The sequence below is a fragment of the Oratosquilla oratoria genome, chromosome 12 (assembly GCF_046742065.1).
Source record: "Oratosquilla oratoria isolate Oo_2021 chromosome 12, ASM4674206v1, whole genome shotgun sequence".
NCBI lineage: Eukaryota > Metazoa > Arthropoda > Malacostraca > Stomatopoda > Squillidae > Oratosquilla > Oratosquilla oratoria.
The window spans coordinates 33,746,339-33,765,801 of record NC_134788.1 but is presented as its reverse complement, the minus strand read 5'-3'; the positions used below and the strand labels follow the sequence as shown (position 1 = coordinate 33,765,801).

General features: G+C 37.2%; 1 protein-coding gene across 10 annotated transcripts in view; it reads right to left on the bottom strand.

Annotated features, from left to right (window-relative positions):
- The window catches only part of LOC143031306 (uncharacterized), a 39,556-nt gene extending 21,660 nt beyond the window's left edge, over positions 1 to 17,896 (bottom strand). For 2 of the 10 annotated variants that reach the window (XM_076194967.1, XM_076194973.1), the window contains exons 1-3: positions 17,546 to 17,842; positions 16,348 to 16,429; positions 13,647 to 13,707 (exon numbers count right to left, since the gene is read on the bottom strand). The gene's annotated coding sequence lies outside the window, so the exon portion shown is untranslated. The other 8 variants (XM_076194966.1, XM_076194972.1, XM_076194969.1 and 5 more) reach the window with 7 other exon arrangements.
- Between the last annotated feature and the right edge of the window lie 1,567 nt (positions 17,897 to 19,463).

Sequence of the window (19,463 nt, the reverse complement as noted above, 5' to 3'; positions counted from 1 at the left end):
TATATATACTATTCAAGATTTAAGAAAAAACTTGATGTTGAAAGATACAAAGACGGGTCACCATGAGCATAGCTCCCTTCCTGTATAATACAACTTGGTAAATACACACACACACAAATTAGATAAAGAAACAGTGAGTGCAAACACTATTCAAGATTTTGCGAAAAAACTTGATGCTGAGAGATACAAAGACGGGTCACCACGAGCATAGCTCCCTTCCTGTATAATACAACTAGGTAAATAAAACTAGGTAAATACACACACACATTTGGAACAAGTTAGATGAGAAAGTGGTGTGTGCAAAAACAATACGTGAATTTAAAAATAGTTTAGATAAAATGAGATATAAAGACGGGACACCACGAGCATAGCTCCCCTTCCTGTAAAATACAACTACGTAAATACACAATGCCTGACCCTCTTGAGGGCCGACAAACATGTAAACAAGTTATTTGGAGAGACCTACAATTTATTAAGATCAATGAAAGTGGCCTTCAATTACATGGATGAGGAGATGGTTGAGAAATTAATTGTTACATTGATAAGACCGAAGTTAGAATATGCTATATCAATGTGGGCACCTATCACAAAGAAAAACACAAGGAAGTTAGAAAGAATCCAAAGAGCGGCGACAACGATGGCACCCACACTATAAAATTTGACATATGAACAAAGATTGGAGAAATTACAGCTGTCAACATTAGAGCAGAGAAGGGAAAGAGGCGACTTGTTGACCATATTCAGAATTATGAAAGGGATGGAAGTTCTCGATAGAGATGACCTATTAAAATGGGACAAAAGAGAAACAAGAGGACACACAAAGAAATTAAAGAAAGACAGTTACAGAAGAGTCCTGAAAAAGAACAGTGTCCCTGGGAAAATTCCTAAGTGAAGAAACAAGAATAGAAGAGAAATGGAATATACTAAAAGAAATTTATTATGAGGGAGTGAACAAGGATGTAACACAACAAAAGCAAGAAAGAGTATACATAAAATGCTGGTGCAACACAAAGCTTGGAAAAAATGGAAAAAAGAAAAAAAAAAAATAAGAGCAAATGGCAAACATACATCAAACTAAGAAACGATTATGTAAAAATATGTAGAGTTGAAAAGAAAAACTATGAAAAAGAAATAGTAGAAAAAGGCAAGGAACAACCTAAACTATTTCAAAGGTATGTAAATGGTAAACTAAAAAATAAACAAGATACATAAAGCTGCACCAGGGAAATTATGAATATACAGAAGAACTAGAAATGGCAGAAATTATGAGCAATCATTTCAAATCAGTATTCACAATTGAGAACTTACCTAACTGTGAGGGAATAGAGAGAAATCCCCCCCCCATGAAGGAAATAACTCTAACACAGAAGGAAATCAATGACCAAATAAAAAACCTTGATGTCAGAAAATCACATGATCCAGATGGAATTACAAATTGGATACTAAAAGAATGCATCGAGGAGTTCGCAGATAAAATATACAATATAATTAAATACTCAAAGAAGGAAATGTACCACAAGACTGGAAAAATGCAAATATGGGAGGAAACAAGGAAAATCCAACTAACTACAGACTGGTCTCCCTAACAAGCACAGTAGCAAAAATATGTGAAAAGGTTATCAAAAATAGATGTGTTAAACATCTGGAAGAGAAAACTATACTGAATCCAAATCAATTTGGATTTAGACAAGGAAGATCATGTACAACAAACCTGATCTGCTTCTATTCAAGACTAATAGAAATAATACAAGAGACGGATGGATGGGCAGACTGTGCCTTTAAAGGCCTACAAAAAGCATCTGACAAGGTACCACACAAGAAACTAATAAGAAAAATAGAATCAATAGGTGACATCAGAGGAAAATTATTGGAATGGATGGAAGACTTCCTGACTGGGAGAAAAATGAGGGCAGTAATTAGAGATAAATACTCGAATTGGGAAGAAATGATAAGTGGTGTCCCACAAGGTTCAGTGTTGGCTCTAATAATGTTTGCGATATATATGACATGAATGAAGGGGTAGAGTGTTACATGAATTACTTCGCAGATGATGCAAAAATACTAGAGTAAGAATGGAGGAGGATTGTGAATCATTACAGTTAGACCTGGACAAAATCTGGAAATGGACTCAAAAGTGGGAAGTGAACTTCAATATCAAGAAATGTAGTATAATGGAGTATGGAAAAAGTAAAAACAGGATATCAAGAAATGATAAAACTGGTGAAGAAGTAAAAAAAGTGAACTCGAAAAGAGACCTTGGAGTAATAATCAGCAAAGACATGACCCCGGACAAACATATCAATAAAATAGTCGGAGAAACCTTCAACCTATTAACCACTTCAATACGGAACTTAAATCTCGTGGGCAGCAGCCAATGCCAGCCGTACGACGTGTCGTAATAATACTCGCATCATAAAATATAGTCACCGCTTATATCGATCGTTCTCTCTTTCACCCGCGAATTTTGAAAACCACAGAGAATGGGATTCAGGGCACATTTGAGAGAATGTAAAAACACAGGGGCGACTACAATAAATATAATCAAGACGCCGATATGGCAGCGTCGCGAATCCACTTGCTCCTCATGACGCCTACGTGTGCGGCACCGTATGGAAGGGGTTAAGGTCAATGAAAGTGGCATTTGACTACTTGGATAAGGAAATGATTAAAAAATATTACACTAATAAAACCAAAACTGGAGTACGCAGCAACACTATGGGCACCCAGTACTAAAAAGAATATAAATTAGAAAGAATACAAAGAGCAATGACAAGTTGGCACCAATACTTTCCAAATTAACATATGAACAAAGATTGTCCAAATTAGAATTACCAACTCTGGAACAAAGAAGAGAAAGAGGAGATCTGCTGACTATCTATAGAATCATGAAAGGAATGGAAACCCTAGATAGGAATGATTTACTAAAATGGGACATGAAAAGAAACTCAAAAAGGATAACTATAGAAGAGATCTGGAAAAAAAAAAAAAAAAAAAAAAAAATAGCTTCCCACACAGAGTAATGGATACCTGGAATAATGTAGATAAAGAAACAGTGAGTGCAAACACTATTCAAGATTTTAAGAAAAAACTTGATGCCGAAAGATACAAAGATGGGTCACCACAAGCATAGCTCCCTTCCTGTATAATACAACTAGGTAAATACACACTATGGAACAAATCACTAGTTGTAGTGATGTAATTCAAAATAAACATGGCAGATGCAAAGCCTTGATCCCAGGTCCATCTAGTTGAGCAGTAGGTGTCAGTTGAGCAGTAGGCGTCACTCAGGTCAGGTTAAATTGGGATAGCTGCTTCAAACAGTGAGATGGCAAGTGGTTGTGTTTCACTGATCAGCACTGAAGAGGTACAATCTCTATTTAGTAGAATTGTAGCCTTAGAGAGAACTGTTGAGGGCTTTAAAGAGGAGAATCAAGTTCTTTGCTCGAAGGCCCAAAACAAGGATGACAAACCATGTTTGGAACCTGGGTGTAAAACAGTGACAAACAAAACATGGAGAGATGGTAAAAAGCCCTCATCAGGCCTGCTTGGATGCAGGAACTCATTTAAAACTCTCGCAGGTCTACAAGAAGAAACGAAGAAGATGCAAGAGAAGAAGGATAGGGCAGTCGCTAGATCCCTGCCCACAGGTAAGATTTTGGTTGTACGGGATAGACAGGTGAGGTATTTAGATAGGGCCTTCTGTGGCAAAGATAGGAAGCATAGGACCCAGGTGTGTTTCCCCAGGGCGGGGATAGGTGATGTTAGTGACAGGATAGAAGAGTGCATAGTCGGGGAAGGTGTGAAACCCATAGTTTGCTTAGATGCTGATGGGAATGACATACGTAAGTTAGGGAGTGAGGAATTGTTTGCGCAGTTCCGGCATGTGCTAGATAAGATTAGGAATAAGGGAGGGGTTCCTGTTGCATGTGGAATCCTTCCAAGGTGCAGAGTTGGAAGCATGTGGTATTCCAGGACTATTGCAATGAATTGAAGGCTGGCAAAACATTAAACATTGTAAGGCTAATGGATGAGCATTTGTTGACAACTGGGACCACTTTTATAGTAAGAGTCATCAATATACAAGGGACAGGGTGCACTTGTCACCTAAAGGATTTCAGCTCCTTGCTGAACCCCTTGAGCAAGAAGTAGGCATCCTGCAGGGTCCTTTTCAGGTATATTACATGGGAGTCTGGGGGAAATGTTGGAATATAGTTAAGAAAATAGAAACAGCTCAGAGAGGGACTGAAAAGAATCACATAATCAGGTGGAGGGAGGATAAACTAAAGCTATATAAACAGCAGAAGCATAATAAATCAAACTGATTTTTGCAGAGAGATTTGATATTATAGCTACCACTGAGTCCTGGTTCAATATGGCTGATAGACATTTCCTTCTGGAAATCGAGATCGAAGGATATAATTTTTTTCACAAGGACAGGGTTGGCAGGAGTTGGGGAGGAGTACCACTTTTTGTTGAAAATACAACAAATTGTATTATCAACAATTTGATAAAGGAAGAGGATACTACAGAATCTATTTGAGTGGAGATTATATGCAAGAATAAGAAATTTATTACTGGCATCCTACATGGACCTCCTATCCTCAGTGTTTAACAGACTAATCCCCTGATTCATGAAATTTGCATGGCATTCCAGTACAAAAACATTGTGATTAAGGGAGATTTTAATTACAGAAAAATTGACTGGAAATTTTTAGTAAGAGATCAGTAAGTGCATAATTTCTTAGAAGTGGTGCAGAATAATTTTCTAAAAGGATTACTGATCCTATGAAGGGAGAGAATACTCTGGACTTACTTTTAACTAATAATGAACACCTAATGAGAAACATAAAAGTGGAAGATAGCCTAGGCTCTAGTGATCAAGAAATAAGATTTAACATTACTTGGGAAAAATTGAATAGTACGAATAATGTACTAGTGGACTTCAGGAGAGCCAACTTTGATGAGATGAGAAGGTATTTAAGACATTTGGTCATGAGACTGACCCAGGGGGCTGTGACAGGCAAAGATACACTGTCAGTGTGGACATCTTTAGTGCAGTCAGGAGGTGAGTCACACAGGGTAATATGTACCTTGGGTCAGGTCACTTATAAGTGCAAGATCAACAGCCCAGTTGATTCAGATGAAATGTGCAGTAACCTAACAGCTTTAATTCTAAATTCACAAAATGAATTTATTCCCCTCAAGTCAATACATAAGAATAGTAATACTCCCATATGAATGATGGACAGGTTGATATGAGGTTGGAATAAAAAAAGGACTATGAAAAAAGGGGGAAACACACCTTAGAGCCAAATATAATAATATAGCTAGACTGGTTAAAAAGAACACACACACAGTGAAACATAACTACGAAATTAAGGTTGGCAGACAAGCTAGATTCAATCTAAAGGGCTTCTCTCATCTCTACAGAACAAAAAATAAAGGATAGGCCCAATTAAGAACAACAAAAATGTCATGATAGAATCAGAGGATAAATGAGCAAGGCCTTTCACAAATATTTTCTCTTGGTGTTTACTAAGGAAAGGTTAGATAAGGTATCTATCTGCAATCCAATTTTCAGTGGGTATGAAGAAAGTAGACTATCAAATATCAGCATGTGTGAGATAGTAGTCAGATTGAAAGACTTAAAGCTACAAAATCCCCGGGTCCAGACAAAAATTTTCTGAGAGTGCTTAAAGAGTGTAAATTTGAAATCTGCGACCAGTTAACAGAAATATCTAATAAATCGAGAGACACTGGTTTTGTGCCAATAGCTTGGGGGCAGGCAAATGTTGTTCCCATTTTCAAAAAGGAAAATAAATCATCTATATGCAAGTACAGGCCAATCAGTTTGACATCATTTATAGATAAAATGCTTGAATCAATAATAGTTATAGACTCAGAGATCACATTGAGAGACATAATTTGATTTGTGACTTGCAGCATGATTTCTCCAAAGGTAAGTCATATGTGATTAATCTTTTTACACTAATGTATATAATGCATCAGATAACAATGATAGTTACAATGTTGTTTACCTTGACTTTAGCTAAGTGTTTGACAAGGTGCCCCACCAGAGACTACTAAATAAAATCAAAGCCCATGGCATAGGAGGAAAAGTGTTAGAATAGATTAGAGCTTGGATCAGTGACAGAAAACAGTGGGTCACCATAAATGGTGTAAAATCCAAATGGGGGAGTGTTTCTAGTGGAGTCCCCCAGGGCTTGGTTTTGGGTACCTTATTGTTCACTGTCAATGAATGGAACAGACTTACTAACAAAGTAGTGAGCACTGAAATTATTGGTAATTTTAAGAAACAGACAACTTTATGGATGGGTATGACAGGTGGTATTGGACATGGAACTGCCTAGTGTAGGCTTTATTGTCTCTTGTAGTCTCCTTTACTCTTATGTTCTTATAGTTGTGAGTACTGCTTGTTATCTTGCTGTGGAGAATGTTAGGCTTTATTGTCTCTTGTAATCTCCTTTACTCTTATGTTCTTATTGTTGTGAGTACTGCTTGTTATCTTGCTGTGGAGAATGTTAACAGAATCGAAACCAGATGTAAACCCTTGTATCCTAGATACAAGGCTTCTTATCTAGTTTCTATTCTGTAAATGTTCTACATGGCAAGATAGCAGTGAACAGGACTTACAATCAGATGGACCCACACTTGCACATTTGCAATTACCATGTTTATTTGAAGTACATCACTACAATTAATGATTTGTTCCATTTAAATTTATGTATATAAATCATATATATAAATAAATATATATATATATATATACATACACACACACACATATGCGTAAGTAACCACTAGGAAAAGTAAACTAACGAAGCAGAGCGCTTTCGTATAATTACATCTTCAGTGCAGATACAAAGATGGAATTCCTTCTTTGTATCTGCACTGAAGATGTAATTATACGAAAGCGCTCTGCTTCGTTAGTTTACTATTCCTAGTGGTTACTTACGCATTTGTGAACACACGCTCCTAGTGTTTTTATTGCACACACACATATGTATGCATATACAAGACTTATTGACCCACTGTCAGAGAATGAGATAAGATGGACAGAAATTCTGTATATTTTGACCCCTATCTGTGGTCCTCTTCTGCTGAAGAGGACCACAGATAGTGGTCAAAATATACAGAAATTCTGTCCATCTTATCTAATTCTCCGACAATGGGCAAATAAGTCTTATTTTACAAATGTGCTACTACATTAAACCTTCCTAATATACATATATTTGGTTTAATGTCACAAACTCCCCCCTATTGGGTGGCTAGGACAGTGCCCCTATCAGGTCTTTATAGCGTGAAATTTAATGAACCATGCCCTTGGTTCAACTTCACTGGTGGCAACCTCAAACTGCCATCACCTCGACCTTCACAAGTAATGACACCCTAACCTGCTCAGCCAGCAAGCTTTCAATACACACACTCACACACATACATACATATTATGTATACATGTATATATTTGTAAAAGAAGGGATCAGGTTTTCAGCAGTGCACATAGTTAAAAACAACATGTGATATTCAGTTTTTCCTCATATTCCCATTTTCCTGATTAAAATTCTGCCATTACCCAGATGAACTGAAACTAGGTTTCCATAATTTTTCATTTCATTTCCTTTAATTGTAGAGCTCAATGTTTTGTTTTGAGGGAGACATTTTCAAGAGTAAACTGCAATAACAAAAAGTACACAATTACACACAGCAATGATGACAACTTCACAAAAATAAATTGAACATGAACAATTCTAGTAATGTATGAGAAAGATATGATAAAATTACACAAAGCAATGAGTAAATTATACATGAACAATTCTGGTAATTTATGACAAAGGTACAATATAAGAATGCTACTAAAGCGGGTACCTACATCTAAAGATAGATGTGAAAAATTAAGAGCTTGAGATGTACATTAAATATGTGCATGGGTCACACAGTCAGGCCTCCAAGGGGCCAACAATGTGACCTTAGAAGTCAGGGGAGGGGTGGAAGAGGGAGCGGTCACTGGAGCAGGGAGGGGGAAAAGCTGGAGGGGGAGGTGGAGGTGGATGGGGAGGATGGGGAGGAGGAAGTTAGGATTCCTAGGCTGTGAGGAAAGCAATGGTAAAAACACACAAAGAAGGAAACCCACTTAAGCCAATTATTTCCTAGACTCCCACCCCTTCTTACCATGTTACCAAATAGCTTCATGACATCATCTCCCTTACATCCCTAGAACATACTTCCTCCACTCTACTGAGGAATTTATAGATATTCTGAGAGTTAATAAAATCTATGGAATCTTGGCATCATTAGATGGCCAAGATATTTTCACTGAAATTCCTGTAATGAGAACCATCAATATCATTCTTGACTATGTACACCACAATAGTGACACTTCACCTCCGCATATCCCTATGTTAACTTTAAAAGAATTACTTGTTGCTTGCACCACCAAAGTTCATTTCAGGTGCCCAGAAGGACACTTACATGTTCAGCAAGACAGTGTAGCGATGGGGTCACCATTAGGTGTCTTCTTTGCTAAAGCCTTCATGTCCGCTGTAGAAAAATCAGTCTTCCAGGATGGAAAGATAAAAACCATCTATCTACTGTAGATACACAGATGATATCTCTTTTAGCACCATTTTTGTGGTCTTATTAGAGAATTTGTGGTATCACCTTCAAGAAATTTCTGACCTAGCTTTCACCATAGAAATGAATAATAACAGTCTACTCCCCTTCCTGGATGTACTGGTCTACTCTACATCAGAGAACATTGTTACTAGTGTGTATCAGAAACCCATCAACTTAGATAAATGTATGAATGGTATTGATGAGTGCATTGAGAACTATGAGAAAGGTGTCATAAGAGCTTATGTAACAAGAGCCATCTCGGAGAGTTCCTTGTGGTATGCATTGCACAACAAGCTACAACACCTTAGACAAATGCTCACAAACAATGGATACTCTAACACTGACTTTGATTCCATTACCAACAGGGTGCTAGAAACACACCTCACAAACAATGCACCATAAAACCATAACTACATCAATATATATTACTGAAACACCCCTAATAATTACAAAAAAGATGAAAAAGTAATTAAGATATCAAAAGAAACTATCACCCTACTAGTGAGAACAATAAAATCTGTGATCTCATTTACTACAAAAATCCCAGAACTTCCTCTCTGATCATGAATAACAACTTGTATAGGCAATCAGATACTACACCTAGATTGAATGTAGTATACCAATATACTTGTTCTTTGATGGACTGTAAGCCTTATAAACATATTTACATCAGTCATACTAGATGCAAGGTCAGCCATCACTTATCATTACATCTACAGGAGGGAGCTATCAAACAACATCAAAGACTTTTTCACAACATCAAACTTAGCAGGGAGGGCTTGCTTAATTCTACCAAAATTATTGGAACCAGTGATGACCTTAGGAGACTACAACTGCTTGAAGCATTCCATATTAGAGACAAAGCACCGGTCAATAACATCCAATCTAATATGACATCTAGTATACCATTGTTTTCTTCATGGCCTAGAAATGCTAACTTACCTCCTCCTCCCTCCCTCCCCCATCCTTCCCATCCACCTCCCCCTCTTCCTCCGGCTCTTCCCCCCTCCCTGCTCCAGTAACCACTCCTTCTTCCACCCCTCCCAACTTCTGAAGTCACATGGTTTGCCCCTCAGAGGTCTAACCATCTGACCCATGCACACCTCAAGCTTGTAATTTTCACACTTACCTTTAGATGTAAGCACCCACTTTCTTAGCATTCTCTTGTATTGTACCTTTCTCATATATTACCAGAATTGTTCATATATAATTTACTCATTGCTGTAATTGCATTATATCTTTTTCATATATTACCAGAATTGTTCCGTATAATTTTTGTACTATTGTCATCGCTGCTGTATGTAATTGTGTACTTTTTGTCATTGAAGTTCACTCTTGAAAATGTCTTTCTCAAGACGAAACATTGAGCTCTACAATTAAAGGAAATGAAATGGAACAATATGGAGACCTACTTTCAGTTCACCCAGTTAATGACAGAATTCTAATCAGGAAAATTTAGAATACAAGGGAAAACACTAAATAACTACTGCAATACTGTTGTTTTTAACTCTATGTGGATATATATATATATATATACATATCTATATATATTTATAAATATGTATAGTTACAGTGTAACTAATTCTGATACTGATATATTTTTTATCAGTTAAAACATTGTAACCAATACATGAAAGAAGAAAAATGAAAAAAGAAAAAAATTCTCAACTGGTTGAGAAGATTTGTGTGCTGGTGGCACAATCAGAAGCACTTTGGTTTCACATTCGAGTTGCTGGTTTGAATTCCACATTCCTCTCTGATTTCCAGCAGTAACTATTACCTGGCCAGTCCAAGCACATAGCACAAAAGTTATAACTTCGGCTGCAGCTATGCATCCCCTGGTGTAGGCTCCTCTCAGGTTGAAGCAGTCACTAATGACTTTGGTCTGCATCCCTTAACTGTCATTGTATAGATTTCAAAACAATATGATCACAGGCCAACACTAATACACAGTCTCATACTGTTTATCTTAACCACTTCAGTATGAGTCAAATTCTTGTGTGCAGCATTGGCTGCCATATGTACAATGCATCACACTATTTGCATTATGAAATAAAAAGTCACTACTGTATTACTCACTCTCTTGTACTCTGAGTAATAATAAACACAGAAAACTTGACCAAACCAGTTCACAAAATCTGGGGGTAACACCTGTACAATTAAAAAAAAAATAGATATAATCGAGATGCCAACACCAGCACCCTTGTGTACCCACTTGCACCTCATAACACCTACATAAGCATCATCGTACCAAAGAGGTTAACCTGGTTAATATACTGTTAGAAGGCTAGTTTATAATTTTCAGATTCTGATAACAGCCTTTGGTTTGCTGGGGCCAATGTGGTGGTCCTACAAGATCAACCATGCAGCTGGACATTATCAAAACTCATGAAACCACCTCACCTCTGTTACAAGATGCAGCTCTGAAAGGGCAACTGATCTTTGGACTGGACTTGATCTCTCAACTTCAACAATATTTCTTATATTCACATACATTGTCTGGGGTATTGGCTGCATGTTATTGTGAGGTTGAAATTGCTCAGCAACATGCGGCTGATACATTAGGGTCTATATGGGGCGCCCCTACGAACCAGAGTCGCACATAATTTTGTCTGTGATAGAGGAAATCTCTATTCATAGAGAAATGATGCTACTTTATTATATTGCAACTGTCCCTCCAATATGCTGTCCCCTCACTCTTAATACTGTCCTGTACCACTTCTCTGAAAACACATTTCCTTTTTTGCTGAACCCTGTGGTAGGGGAGGAAGAATGCTGCCACAGAGTATTTCCACTTGAGTCGTAAAAGTGGTGTGAGAGGTAACTGCAGGAGTAATGGGTCAGGGATTGGAGATGGTCAAAGAAAATGGAGGAAAATGGGAGATAAGCCAGTTCTTGTTTGCTGACAACACTGCATTTATAGCATGATCAGAGGAGGGATTAAGGAAGTTAGTGACAGATTTTGGGAAGGTGTGTGAAGGAAATTGACGATACATGTGGGTAAAAGGTCATGATATGTACAAGGGGAACAGATGGCAGCAAATTAGAAGTGAGTATTAAGGGAGAGAAACTGGAGGAAGTGGATAGCTTTAAGTACTTGGGGGTGAATGTGGCAGGAAAGGGATGAGTGGAGGTGGAGGTAGAATGTAGATCGAGAGAAGCAAGTAAATGCCTTGGGGATTGAAAGGTATAAAAAGAAATAGACATTTGGGAATGGATGCTAAGAGGAGATTGTATGAAGAGGTGATTGTACTGACAGCATTGTGTGGGGCAGAGAAATGGAACATAAGAGAAGAGGAGTTTAAATGTGTCTGAGATGAAATGCTTCAGAATTATGGTAGGAGTTACTAGGCTGGATAGAGTGAGAAATGAGGTGAGGAGAACATAGGTGGAATGGGAGTAGGGAGATAGGGTTGATGGAAGAGTATTGGGATGGTTTAGACACATTGAAAGAATGAGTGAAGAAATATTAATAAAAGAGGTGTGGAAGGCAGAGGTGGAGGTAGTGAACATGAGGGGGTGACCAAGAATGAGAGGGATGGATGGGGTAAAAGGGGCACTGGGAAAGAGGGGGATGTCTGTTATTGAAGGAAGGGTGAGTGGACAATAGTTGTGTATCAATGATGCTGTAATGCATGGAAGGGAGTGGGTGTGGGAGTATATCTGAATTATATTTTGACACAGCTTGAAGAGATTTATCCCCTTCTCTCTTTCTGCATGAGGGGATAGAAAAGGAGGGGTCACTGATTAAATGAAGCAGCCTTGCTGTGGATTTGCTGTCTTGCTGCATTGCTTCTGACCCAGGGCAGTGGGTGAGATGCAGAGATGACCTGTCATCCAGGAGCCAAGAAAAGAGGGAGGGATGGTGAATGGAAGTGGAGTATGTGGAGATGAAATGGGTGTGAGTGGACTTATGTTTTTGACTTTGGCCACCTCCCTTGTAAGGGGGAAAAAGCCCTTGCTATATGTATGTACACAAAGGGCCCTGATAATCAGTGACTACTCCCCATCTACTACTTTCAGCCAGTGACCGTGAAAGTCCCACAGTAATACAAGACAGACAAAAGTCCAAAGTTTATTCCCAGCAAGATCTGTGGGAGAGCCTGGGGACCACTACCAGCCACTGTGGGGCTGGTGAAACTGAAGACAACAATTATTATCATTTACATTTATTTACTTTTCATGTGCTATGGATTTTGTCCAGACTATAATACTTAAACAGTTTCTAAGAACTTTTGCATAGTTATTACAAACTGTTTACAATTGAAAAGCTACACACATGTACCAGTCTTATTCTTTCCAAATTATAATAATCTAAACTATGGTTACCAGATATTCAGTCCAACAAAAGTTCCTCCAGTTTTATTCACTCCTTCAGTGTAAGGCCCCACCCATACTTGATTGAAATAATTTGGCACAAAGTAAATACAATATATAAAGCACATCATTGTGAAGGGTTTAAATACAAAACTATAACATGGTAAATGCTCAATATAATAAACCCATTTTAGTTCATTTAATATATAATGAATGTCATAGTCCTTCCAAATCACCCACTGATGTAATGAATCTAGTTCAATATAAAATGGAAGTTTGCAATCAATGACAGTTTGTGAGTCTGGAGTGATTACAGTTTCACTTCTTGGCATGGTTAGTACAGTAGTGTGAAAATAGTTTGTATTCATTACACTTCATTTCTATTATTGCATATACTTTTACAATAACACATCAGTTATGTTTGAACACCTGTGACAAGACATACCCTTGAATATACCTAACTTTTGGATATAACAGCAGACCCTTTCCCATTAAATGGTTTGTTTTATCAAAAGTACTCCATTTCATAATGCATATGCTACAGCTGCACTACATATTCAGTGTGCTAATATAAATGATAAAGTAAGGATATGAAGAAGAGAATTTTCAAAACAAAAATCTAAAATCTACTGTGAACATGAGAATCTTCGAAACAAATCTAAAATCTACTGTGAACACATCTGCAAAAGGCTTACCTGCTCCTTCCTGTCCAAAAGTGTTTTCTCCTTCAGATAACGGATTTGATATTCACACCACCTGTAATATTAAGTAAACTTGAATTAGTAATTACAGAGAAATAGGATAAAACCAGGGACTGATAATGGGTCTGCTCATGGGGATCCTAAGATGGACAACAGAGAAAATTATCTCCATACTGCTTATACCTGTCAACCTTCTCTCTCTCAGATGGAGGTGCAGTCCCCAGAAATTGACGCTTGGGTCTCAGGGCTGGAGCAAAGATCCTTCATCACTTTCAACTATATCTTTTCCACATTTTCACATAAGGAGAGCTGACAAAGAGTAACTGCTCCCCCCCTCATCTTGCTAATTCCTGCCAGTGTGACAGAAACAGCTTTATGCAAATAACACCAACAGCAGCCTTTTTTTTTTTTCTATGGTAGGGGGGATGAGGACATGATCATCATGTGATAGAAATATTTTATATACTACTGCCAAGATATGTTATTCATCTTTGTGATATCTCTTCAGTAGTAAAGGAACCATAACCTATTTCAATTAACACTTCCCATTATGTGTGACCTTTCCTTCAAGTCTGGTTGCTATTTTCTTCATCTCAATGGCAACCTTACAGTAGCAATGGGGTTAGCAAAAAAACCTAACAACATATAACCACTCATAATCCTAATATACCTTTTACATCTTACTACCCTGCCTTTCAAGTTAAACTAAAGGTTACCTGACAACTATTGTCCATAGAAAATGTAAATATTACAAAAACCTAATGATTTGGTGTCATAATTATCAAGAAGACTACTGCAAAACTATTTAGCAACTTTATCAATAAAATATGGACCTGCCATCTTAATTACTTTGAAGGAGAAAATGCTGGAGAAAAAAAATATATATATATATATATATACTGTTTTTTTTTATGCTCTCCTACTCCACTACCAATTTCACAAGTAACAATTCATTCTTTACTACTCTTCAAGGAGCTTGCTCCAAAACAACCGAGTGACTACATGAATTAATAAAAATTATCATGTCAACTCCTTTATAATTCTATCATCAATACATTCCTTTATAATTCTATCATCAATACATTCCTTATTTGTGCAGTGTACTTTAAGCACCAATTAAATTCAAGTATATTAGGATCTACTTGGATAATGAGAATCTCTTCACCCCTTTGAAATGGAGACATCCTCCTCATTGATCAACATTTTGCCTGGAATTATCAAAAACTAAGGAGATTGTATGAAGGAGTGATTGTTCCAACAGTACTGCACGGGGCTGAAATATGGAACATAAGAGAGAAAGAGAGGATTTTGAATATGTTTGAGATGCAGTGCCTGAGGTGTATGATACGGGTTACCAGACTGGATAGAGTGATAAATGAGGTGAGGAGGAGAATGGAGGTGGAAAGAGAGTTGGGAGATAGGGTTCATGAAAGAGTACTGGGATGGTTTGGGCACATGGAAAGAATGAGTGAAGAAAGATTAGTAAAAGAGGTGTGGAAGGCAGAGGTGGAGTGAACATGAGGGGGCGACCTAGGATGAGATGAATGGATGGAGTAAAAGGGGCATTGGGAAAGAGTGGAATGTCTGTTGAGGAAGGACAGGAGAGGACATAAGATATGAATGAGTGGAGAATGGTTGTGTATGGATGATGCTGTAATGCATGAGGGGAGTGGGTGGGGGATAGGGGGTGAGGGAGTATGTGTGAGAAATAAATTGACACAGCCTGAAGGGATTCTCCCCATCTTCTCCTTTTCTACATGAGGGGACAGAGAGAGGGGGGTCACCAATTTAATGAAGTGGCCTTGCTGTGGATGTGCTGTGTCTTGAGACACTGCTTCTGACCCAGGGTGGTGGGCAAGATGCAGGGATGACCCGTTATACAGGAGGTGCCAAGATGAGAGGGAGGGAAGAGGGTGGAGGGGAGTGGAGCATGTTGGGGATGGCATGGGTGGGAGTGATTTTTATGCCTTTGTTTTTTGGCAACCTCCCTTGTAAGGGGGGAAAAAGCCTTAGTATATGTATGTAAATCCTTAAAAATGTCACATCTGGAGATGTTTCAGACATGGACATTTGCAGAAACTCTTGTAAAGGCTGGGGAGGGGAGGAACCTACATGTGGGGTGGTGATTATTATAACTTTTTTAATTTACTTATTCATTTATTTTCAATATGGAGAGGACATGTTTTCACAAATATGGTGGGGGGCAACAAATTTTGCTGGGAGGGGAACACTACCTATATGTGTAGAGCAAATTCTGCAGCTGGTGAAGCATGAATTTATGATAAAATGTCAGGACTACATGAATGTAGCTCCTTCCCCATACACTTTAACTGGGTATATACATTGGCTGCTACATGCTGATTGATTGCCAAGTGACAATCAACCAATCTGTTGTCCCTCACCTCTTGTACAGAAGACCTGTGGCCCTCAGCTAACTGCTGACAGCCAAGTGACACTAATCAATTATTGGCAATCATTGTCCAATAACATACAACCTACTATGCCAATACAGATAAAAAAAATTGTGTGTTGTATGTGTAATCTGTTGCCACTGGTCCTCAGGTAAGCTCCAACAGCCAAGTGACATTAATCAATTATTGACAATCATTGTACAATGAATAACATACAACCTACCATGTCAATGGAGATAAAATTATATATTGTCTATGTGTATGTATTTTCCAGACCAGCATACCTTAGTGATCCATTGATTTTGCTGTTGACTATCTTCGAGGGAAAAGATGATAAACCTTGTCCTACAGTTCCTTGGGAATCCACTGGGGGATAGAGTAAGTCCCATTGTATAATCACTTATCAGATCAACTATATCAATACTCTCTAAACCCTCCCTCCAATCACAGCTGTGATCCACTAAAATAAGTAAACTACAGTAATCCCTCCCATCTGCAAACCAATTGGGCCACAGGCTATTCAGATTTCAGGAGTACTTGCATACATGAGATAAAATCTATGCTCCCCCTGCCTCATTCCAGTGATAAATGATCAATTCTGAAGGAATAAAAGTGGCAAACATTACATATGAATCATGTTATAAGAGCCATTTGGATGGGAGGAATTACTTTATAAATCAGGTTGACTTTGGCCACATTTCATAAATCCATAAATTTTAATGCTGCATCTATTATTTTTTTTTCTTTTAATGCAATTCTGAAACTGACATTTGCATTCTAGTGGAGATAATATATGGACTTCTGGGATGAGGTGAGTGCTTCTTCCAGCAGTCTGGGGGTCAATATATTCATTATTTTTTTTTTTTTTTTTTTTTTTATACTTTCTCCTGCCTCCTTGACCTCCCCTCTCCCTTCAGATTCTCAATGTTAGGCTAGGTAAATATTCTTACATTGGTGTAAACTGGCTTGTGACACATAGATATATTGTAGGTACTTCAAATAAAATATATTGCACATATTATACAATTTACATTTACAGCAATAATTCAAATTATTCAAAACAAAAAATAAGTCACAACCCTAAGCCACACACTATTTTTAAAATTCAGAGGTTCTGGGTATTGTCTTTGTACTTTAAATACATGCACAACATCTAGCTCAACTTCCTTATAGTATAACACCAACCATATTTCAGTACTACAGTTCTTAATCTTTAAATATACAAGACTAAGTACTATAAAAGAACATTATGCAATGTAGGTCATCAGTGGTTGACAATTTTCTTTGATTAGTGGCTTTCATACCGCCTTTCAACTAATATCGTCTTTGCAAGAAGCCCTGATAAGTTGTCACTTTGATTACTACGAATAAAACGTCAATATTCTACTTTAGCGAGGGAGTGGTGTCCTTTGCCTTCAAGTAACTCCTCCTTCCTCCCCTCCTTTCACATTAGTACACCTACCATCACGACTGTACACTTACCATGTCATTAACGCATAAATAAATGTCGTGCATCCAATGGAAAGTTTACTTGACATGGGAATTCTAAGACTCCTCTTGTTTTGTTTTGTTTTTTTTTTCTAATTTGGAAGAACAATACTGTCAATTTACTACCACGTTGTTTTGTTTAATGAATGAACCAAGTCCTATATAAACATTTGAGTGAAGAGTTGCGCATGTCTTATGTACTTATACCACAAATAAACTAATAAAAACACATGGTTTCAAAGAAAGCAATGCCTAGTCATAGATGTCTAATGTATGATTAATAACACTTTATTTTACCACCTTTTGGATGGTCAAGCAACTCGATTGTTTAGCGGATGGTGATGAATGGAAATCTAGGAAATATGCTATGATCGAATTGAATGTTTGATATTTTTTATGTTTTTGGGAAACGAAACTAGCCCCTAATGTTCAATGTATTTATGTAATTAAAAGGGCATTTTGAAAAGCTATGGAAATAACCTACATTATATTCTGTGTGGTTGGCTGTTGACGGCGGGAGATTTAACACGACGAATGAGGGAGATGCTGATTATTTCCTAATACAGAACTGGTGAATTAATGTGTAAATACCTCTATGAAGAAGGAAAAAGTATACATTTTTAAACCCATAATTAAATATGAGATTCTCACAATATCACGACGGACTGTGCAGTGAGCTGACACCACTGACCTTGGTGAACAAGCTCGAATACAATTTGCCATAACTTAAAATCTCACCAATATTATTCATATCGAACAGGTGTACAAAAGTTACCATCATATTAACAACAAGCCATAAGGGTCAGTGTTCCCTATTATATATATATATATATATATATATATATATATATATATATATATATATATATATATATATATATATATATATATATATATATATATATATATATATATATATATATATATATATATATATATATGTATATATATATGGTGTTTTCTACGTTTTCACCATTATGGTTCCCGGACTCCAGCCTTTTTCGTACACATATATATATGCAAAGTAGACCACTTGGAAAAAGAAACTAACGAAGCAGAGCGCTTTCGTATATTACATCTTCAGTGCAACAAGTACATAGTGATAGGAATACATAGACATTATATACATGATACAAAGGGGACTAGGACAGTTTTGAATAAGCATACCGACCAATTACCAATTACCAATTATTCAAAACTGTCCTAGTCCCCTTTGTATCATGTATATAATGTCTATGTATTCCTATCACTATGTACTTGTTGCACTGAAGATGTAATATACGAAAGCGCTCTGCTTCGTTAGTTTCTTTTTCCAAGTGGTCTACTTTGCATAAGTGAACACACGTACCCGTGTTCTTATTAGCACATATATATATGTATCCATAATGCAATAAAAACACTAGGAGCGTGTGTTCACAAATGCGAGATTCTCACAATATCACGACGGACTGTGCAGTGAGCTGACACCACTGACCTTGGTGAACAAGCTCGAATACAATTTGCCATAACTTAAAATCTCACCAATATTATTCATATCGAACAGGTGTACAAAAGTTACCATCATATTAACAACAAGCCATAAGGGTCAGTGTTCCCTATTATATATATATATATATATATATATATATATATATATATATATATATATACATATATATATATATATATATATATATATATATATGTATATATATATGGTGTTTTCTACGTTTTCACCATTATGGTTCCCGGACTCCAGCCTTTTTCGTACACATATATATATGTATCCATAATGCAATAAAAACACTAGGAGCGTGTGTTCACAAATGCGTAAATAACCACTAGGAAAAGTAAACTAACGAAGCAGAGCGCTTTCGTGTAATTACATCTTCAGTGCAGATACAAAGAAGGAATTATAAGATGAAGAAACAAG